The sequence below is a fragment of the Schistocerca nitens genome, chromosome 1 (assembly GCF_023898315.1).
Source record: "Schistocerca nitens isolate TAMUIC-IGC-003100 chromosome 1, iqSchNite1.1, whole genome shotgun sequence".
Classification (NCBI taxonomy): Eukaryota; Metazoa; Arthropoda; class Insecta; order Orthoptera; family Acrididae; genus Schistocerca; species Schistocerca nitens.
Window position 1 is genome coordinate 368440940 of NC_064614.1, and position 8604 is coordinate 368449543.

The 8604-nt window shown below is 39.7% G+C and overlaps 1 non-coding gene across 1 annotated transcript; it reads right to left on the reverse strand.

Annotated features, from left to right (window-relative positions):
- Nucleotides 1–252: 252 nt before the first annotated feature.
- Nucleotides 253–327, reverse strand: Trnas-uga (transfer RNA serine (anticodon UGA)). Its single transcript has one exon. It is a non-coding gene; the product is annotated as a tRNA-Ser (tRNA).
- Between the last annotated feature and the right edge of the window lie 8277 nt (nt 328–8604).

The following is an 8604-nucleotide window of genomic DNA, read 5'->3' on the forward strand; positions in this document are numbered from 1 at the left end:
AGTGTGGATGCAAGTTATTACACAGAAACGAAAAGTTTTGCACAGGACAGAGTAGCATGGAGAGCTGCACCAAACTATTTCAGGGTGAAGGGTACAACATCAACAACATTGACAATAGGCATAGAGGTTGTACAGAATTCGTGTACTGTTGCGTATGTGAATTCTACACCCACACTTTTAACATTTTTACCTTGTACCATTTTTCAGAGACAGAATAACACTTAATGAAACTTCCTGGCAGATTAAAACTGTGTGCCCGACCGAGACTCGAACTCGGGACCTTTGCCTTTCACGGGCAAGTGCTCTACCAACTGAGCTACCGAAGCACGACTCACGCCCGGTACTCACAGCTTTACTTCTGCCAGTACCTCGTCTCCTACCTTCCAAACTTTACAGAAGCTCTCCTGCGAACCTTGCAGAACTAACACTCATTCTAGAATAACACTTAATGTTTGCTAACATGACTAAAAGATGTTCAATAACAGACAACAATGCATAACACAAGTACTATCTGAAGGCTTCTTGTTCCATGATATAGTTGATAAAGTTGAAGTAGTCTCTTTTCTATCAGGACTTATTCTTTTATCTACGGATTATCCTGTCTTTATCAAACCTGCAACGTTCTTTAGAATACAGATCAACGAGCATCATCAGTTCAAGCCGAAACTTTTCCATAGGCAGACTTCTAATTTTCTCTGTGATGACGGATATATAAAATATCGCTCTCAACATATTGGGCTCATGACATGGATTTACGTAAAAGACAGCGCAGGATATTTGTCATCACATATTCAATGATTATTCATCAATATTCACATATAGTGTATCTGAAAATGGCTTAAGACGATAACTGTAAAATAATATTGAGAATAAACCAATAATTTGAGAATTGCAAATAGTTACAGACTCATTTCAGAAATGGCTGGAAATATTGAAGAGATAAGCAGCCCATGAATCGATCTCTGCATATTCTGCAGTACTTTGCTTGATTTAATTAGAAACTTGCGCAATAAATCATTTTTTCTTCTTTGCAGAAGTGGCACATCTTGCGAAGTGCACTTTGTTTCCAGAAAGACAGGAACTCATGGCGTCCTTAATGGATATGATGAGTCCCTCATTTACAGCACTACAACATGCGGTAAAAAGTTTTTGGTTTAGCCCAGACCAGCGGCCATTTGTATAGTAATTCGAACATCAGCTATCTTGTAGTACAGCATATTAAGCAAGGTTTGAACATCGAACCGGAGTTGGCAATCAGGCAAATCGTACGAATCGATTAATTCCTTTTGTAAGGGATTTTAATTACATTGAAATTAATGCTCAACTAATGGCACCATATGTATGCGCACCGTACGGATCTTATGTGCAAAAACAGTCACCGTTAAAAAACTCCGGACTCGAGGCAGACTGATGGTTCAAATTTGGTAAACGTTGAACCATCTGAAAAAATCTTGTTTCGTTTTTCTGAACATTTTTGGAAGTGCGCCACTTCTGCGATTTAAACTTGTGCGAATCGCTTCAAACTTTGGACGAAAGTAGATGAATGGCTAAAGTCGATTCGAAATTTCCTTTATCCAATAGCCTTTACACGTTGTCGAGATACAATGATTTAAAGCCGAGCTAAATGTAGCAAGTAAAATTCGTTCTTACGTGAATTGATGTACGTAAACTGTTTAAAGTGAATCAGTACATAAAAAATGCATTCTTATGATTAAATTGTAAATTCGCTTTCGAAAATCCAGCTTCATTTGGATTTTTCGTTTAAAAAACACGTTTTTTCATTAGGTTTTTGGCGCGCCACTTCATTGCTTCAGACTTGTGCGAATGGGTTTAAATTTTGTAAGAAGCTAAACAAATACACGTAATTAATGGTCTTCCTATTGATTTGCGAAAGCTTTAACGTTTCCAAGATGATTTTCATGTGAGATGCGAGTAAAATCCATTTCTACGCGAATCGCACCAGCTGGGGCTGTTTAAAGTGGTACATATGACAGTAAAATATATGTTCTACGGTAATTATAGCAAGCGTTTGCTAAAATCTTTCATCAGCCGTGTTTCATATCTGAAAAATCACGCGTTCGAATATGAAACACTCTTTCACAGAAATGCGTTGCATTTTAAGCGCTGCATTTGGATATAATTAAAAAACTGGTTGTTAGAGTTGATTATGGTTTCGTTGTTTATACGTTAAAGATTTTATTCGCCAGTGGCTTAAAAATCATTGAAATATCTTTGAACTACAAAACAATGCATGCACCAAACCAGAATTATGTCCAACAAAGAAGACATCTTACAAATCACTCGTACGACATGTCCTAGAATGGCGCTCAAGTGTGTCGGACCAGAACGAAATACGAAACCAACAGGGGACATTAAACGTATACAGAGAAGGCAGCACGAATTGCCATAGAATTGTTTGATCGATGGGAGAGTATCGCAGAGATTCCGAAGAAAGTGAACTGGCAGACACCTGAAGGTAGAGGCAGCTAACTTGAGAAATCCTATTTACTAAGTTTCAAGAACTGGCATTATGTGATGAGTCTTGCAATATAAGATAATCCTCTCCCATGGGTATCGCGAAGACGAAATTCGGCTAACTGTAGCGCGCGCAGAGACGTATAACAACCGTACCGCCCCGCTCCATACCTGAATGAAACTAGAAGCAGCCATAATACCTGGTACAATACGACATACCCTCTGCCATGAACTTCACAGCAGTTTGCAGAGTACAAATGTGAAGGTAAGTATAGGTATCTTGAAAAGTGATACCTGCAGAGGCCAGTGTTGATGAGTGCATTACTCGTCCACTCAGCTTCACTTGTAGCCAATGTAAAACAGCTACATAAAGAAAGGCCTTTGTTTTTGCTTTGCTGCAGAGGTCTTCTTTCCGGTTTTGTAAGAAAGGAAGATCTGCATGTGAGTCACTGCGTAGCATTCCTCGCATCCACTAAGATATTTACTCTAGCGTTCAGAGGGAAGGCAGCTTGAGAAACATTTCGGTTCCGACAAAGTCTGATTTTGAAACAGCACTCCGCCCAGCAGGAGGTCCACACAGCATACGGTCCATATCCTTGCCTTTGCCAAACTGACATCTCCCGGTGCAGAAAATCGAATGGATGGAGCGGAAAATTACTTTCTCTTCGATGGGCATTGTGAAGGCGCACGTCGAACGCGCCTGCCAGGACGGCTCTTGTAAAATGTGCTCGTGCCATGTACGACAGCCTGACCAAAGATCCTTCCTCAAGATATAACATGAGAATTATTATGACACATGGTTCATTTCTTTACGTCAAGGAAATATTCTGTCATCATTACTTACTTTGCAGAGTATTCAGTGTCACATTTTAAGAGCATTAATTTGTTCTGATATAAAGGAAGTATAACAACAACAGCAGTGAAAGACGAACATACGTCAGAGTGCAGAGCATAAGAAAAAGTGGTTGTTTCAGAGTTTACAGTACAATCAGGTTACGCGCTCAGAGTTTTAACAAACATTATTTAGCAGGCAATGAGTACGAAGTGTGCCAAGTATAAAGATTAACGTTTCCAAGTTTGATTTCTTTGTTGACTGCAATTGAACCGGTGACTGATTGAATACATAAAACTTGTGATTACATGAATGATATACAATTATTATATCAATTACAGCATTCTCCAAAACGACAAATACAGTTTCTTTCACAAAATTAAATCAGAATATTATCGAATATAGTGGGGCAGTAGCAGAGCAGGGAAATAAAGCATCAGACATTACGGACTCGTATGGCTGTTAACAATAAAGAAAGTATATACTATTTACGCTTTCCTCCAAGTCAGTCCATAGTCAGAGATATATTCTCATTCACAAGACCTCCGCAGAAAGGAGAGGAGCTAAATTAAACTGACGACGGACATGTAATGCCATGCACGCCATAGTTCTCAAAATCGTCTGCATTTTTAAGTATTCACACAGAGACTCGCAGACGGACTTCGTGAGCGTTTACAAGTGAAGATCAAATTACTCCTTGTCGGCAATGTTAGATGATTTTGACATACATTAAGGTCAGTTAGCATTTTTTGTGGTTCTAAAAATATTGCTGAGAAAGCATTGATTCATTATGTTTTCAGTTTTGCAGTCATTTACGTAATGGGAAAGAGAAAGTTGCTATACAGTGGTGTACTGGGAGTAGCATTTGAACTTGAATCTGATGAGGCACTGTAGTTGCTTCAAATTGCTGCAGACCAGTCTTAGCCCGTTCATTTCCCAAATTTAGGTAAATGACTTACTACTTAGGTAACAGCATCAGTACTCAATAATTGTTTCATATTCAAATTAGTGAAGTACTAGTTAAACAAATAATGTAATGAAAGGAATGAAAGTTCTGAGCTGGGAATCGAAAGTGGTACAGCAATGTTCCTTCTGTCTCACTTTGTTTACATTTGTGAGGTGACATGGGCAGGCAGTACCCTACCTCTGGCATCATAGGCCACACCCCCTTGTCTATCAGTACACAACAAGAATAAATGCCCCCCCCGCCCCCCCCTTATCTACGACGCCATTCACAATTCAAGACGCCACACTTCATTTCTTAGAATGGTGGCGGTCATCCCAGTAATTTATAGACCATTAAAGTGAAATAGCCAATCACAATGTAGCAACAAAGGCGCCAGGCTGGCTGCGTTTAGAAGGATCTGAAGTACCTCAATTTTTTGCGCCATGCGCAAAAGTATTTACCAGAAAAAAATTAAGTAAAGAATATATTACATAAACTCCATCGTCAAGGTTAAGCAACCCTAGCGAACGGCCATAGTTCGATCTCTGTGCCACACTTGGTGTGAGGAACGAGAGTCCCTCAGATTAAATATTTCCACATCTAAACTGGCGTTTAGAACACATGAGTTGTGTAAAGTGACACAATGTTAATTTACCGTATGAAATGTCTGCAAAAATACGTAAACTTCATCGGCATCACAATGCTTATGTCAGTGTTATTTAAAATGACCACCAAAACTGATGCCTAAAACATGACTGTTGACTCTCAAATTCAGTACCCCAATGATATTTCCATGTCTAAATTGTTACAAAATACTTGTGGTTAAAAAATAACGTGCAAAGCAGGCAGATGCCATTTCATTTTAGGCCTAAATGAGACTACATACAGAAACACTCCTGACCAAGCCTTTAACCGTACGCAACACATGTTGACTAAAATACTATGATAAAGAGGCAAGTACCAAAACAAATAGGCTGTCAGAATTACTATTAGCAACTGGAAGGGTGAATTAATATGTGACTACAAAAGCTTGATGCGGAACTCTCAGATTAATTGCCGTAATGCTAATTCTGTATCTGATCTATACCTCTCCAAGACTCATTTAGCACGCAAAGTAGACAGTTGAGACCTTATTTTAAGCCTAAATGAGAGTACGAACAAAAACGAATTCTCGAGGAAGACCGTGACGTTTATCGACCGGAATTACAGTGCCTAGGGCCTCTAAAACTGTACAGGAGATATTTCTCACAGTTAGTTACTAAATAATACGAAGTTTCAATCGTTACGTCCCGAGATAAGACATGTAAAAACACACAACATAGCCAAAGACAGACGAACTGACTAAGAACCATTTTAGAGGGGAAGAAGACGTTTTGATAAGATCTTCATTGTCAGCACTACTTAAACAACATATTTTCGTAATATGCAAATATAAGTTCGTAATGCTTCGAATACGAGCTGTAAACATGGCTAAAGAGAGCAGTGCACACACAAACACACACACACACACAAACACACACACACACACAAACACACACACACACACACACACACACACACAGAGAGAGAGAGAGAGAGAGAGAGAGAGAGAGAGAGAGAGAGAGAGAGAGAGAGAGGGGGGGGGGGGGGGAGGGAAACTTCGATACCTCGACGATAATAAAATTATTTATCAAAATACGCAACAATTTCGACTGCAAAACACATGCTGGTTGGTCATTACAGTATGGAAGTCGAATTCCATCCTCTCATCATGATCGAAAATTCAAACTTTGCACCAAAATAAAATGGTATAATTTCTCGAAGTACGTAATATTTCGAGTACAAACCACACATGGCACTACGAAAGTGTCTTACTTGTTCTGTAAGATTAAAAAAAAAAAAAAACATGGTTCGCATATTTTCACTACTATAAAACTTATAGGTTAGTCGTAGAGATTAATTCACTCTTTGTGCCACACGTTAAAGAAACCAAAAGACATAAAAATTAGTTCGATAACATTAGAAAACACCCAAGGGCACCGCTGCTGATCTAACTTAAAGCACATTTTACAGAAAAAGTGTAAGAAATAGCCCCATACATCATTATGTATTTAAAAAATATATACTGTCTCTTGCATATAATCCTGTCATTTCTTCTTTCAGTTGTGGCTTGAGCAATGCAATAGAAGATACAACATCCCTGGTATTAAAGAATGGCGACAAGATCTCTTGTCATGGAAGGTATGTATTCAGTAACTCTTCTAGAGGTCAAATGTAGTAGTTTTAGAGGCTATTCAGGTTCCAGGTTCACCTTCAGAAGCCCCATCTGAACGTGAGCTAGAAAAGGCTCGAAAATTAGTTTATGGAAATTAATATTTAGTAAGTAACTAGTAGCAGTAATCTCTATTTATATTTCATTAGTATACCCCTCACGTGTTCGACAACATAAGCTGTAGGCAGTATTAATCTGTTTCGAACTTCCATTATCATCACTGCATTATTGGCATAGTTATTATTGCAAGAATGTTGCTCACTGTCATGTGTGATTTATTTATGTTGGTTAGTTCCATTCCTTAATTCCATTCTTGAGATATCATGAAACGCCAATACTGACAATTTTTTCCTTTTTCTGTACAACTTAATTGCTATGTACAAGAGGGATAGCATCACTGAACACCTCCAGTCACACCTCTGTATGCAGGAACGACGAATGGCAACAGCTTCGAGATTCCTTTTGCCATCAAAAGCCGTGTCAGAGAATAGATTCTGCGTATAGCGGTATTTTGACTTGTAACGCTCATTTTAAATGAACGAGATGCAATGTGGTTTCTCGCTGTCGCAGCTCTGAGCTACAATCCTGTTGTCTCACTGCTTGTCATCATTCTTTAAAACCAGGAATCTTGTATCCTGCTACTTGGAAACGGAGGCCTCTATCAGATTGACATTCTCGTTACGAGGAGGAGGAGATTAGTGTTTAACGTCTCGCCGACGACGAGGTCATTAGAGACGGAGCACAAGCTCAGATTAGGGAAGGGTAGGGAAGGAAATCGGCCGTGCCCTTTCACAGGAACCATCCCGGCATTTGCCTGAAGCGATTTAGGGAAATCACGGAAAACCTAATCAGGATGGCCGGACGCGGTTTCGAACTGTCGTCGTCCCGAATGTTCTCGTTATGATTTTGGTGGCTTCTAGAAGGATTTTAGCACCAGGAGAAATGAGCCAAATATAAAAGAGACTCATTGGAACGTCAAATGTAAGGTCAACAGCTTGGCTCTTACACCTAACAAATATCAGGGTGATGCTACAAAACGGAATGCATTCTGCATGTCACTATGTTTGTTTGTGTATGTGTATGTGTGTGTGTGTGTGTGTGTGTTTGTTGCCAGCCGTAGAATGGGAATTTGCAGCTGCAGGCTACCCCCCCCCCTCCTCCCCCTCCCCCCTCCGCGACACACACACACACACACACACACACACACACACACACACACACACGCACGCACGCATACTCTGCCAGATTTCCACAGCCACTTCCCGTTGTGAACAAGCCCATGGAACTTGCTCTTATCCGGCAACTTTCTGTAGTCGTAAATGCTCCTGTTACGCTAATTTATGTTGACATTTTCCACTAATAAGCTGCTTGTAATTCACCGCATTCACGATAGTATCTCATTTAACAGCGCTGGCGAATTCTTCTGTCTAGTAATACGTGTTACTGAATTCTACTTCGGCGTCCAACCAGCCATTCATCGACGATACTGGAAACATCGTCATACCTTGCATGAGTCTAGGAGAGATATTATTCATTTCGATGTAAGACGGGCGACAGAAAATAGCATAAAACACGCTCGCAAGCAAAAATCAAGACTGATTGTACTAAGCACGTTAGTTTGAACGTCGATCAGAAAGAAGCGAAGCCTGTGAAACCAGTCAGTTTTATTGTTAAGTACACAAGAAGTTCAGGAATAAATTGCTCCGGTGAGGAGACAGACAGCTATGTCAGTCAATAAAAGGCAATACGACACCGTAGTAATTAAATCTGTATTCAAAAAGATTATTTGACGTGGTTTCACAACTCTGAACAGTTTGGAAAAACAAGAAACGTATGGAATTTCGACGGTTCAATGCAATAATAAAGTTGTTATACGAGGCTTTATCATTATTTATTACGCAACTAAAAAGTAATGATAAACGAGTTATAATTAGCACTCTTTCGTAGAGAATGATGCTTGTCCTTCCCTCTGCCTCATTATCACGTGTCTCCTTCTCGCCGCTATCTACGTCTCTGCGATGCAGTGGCATACTTGCGACGAGTACAGTGATATTATCTCGGATAAGAAGGTCCCGTTCCGTCTCAGTAACTCCAATAAGC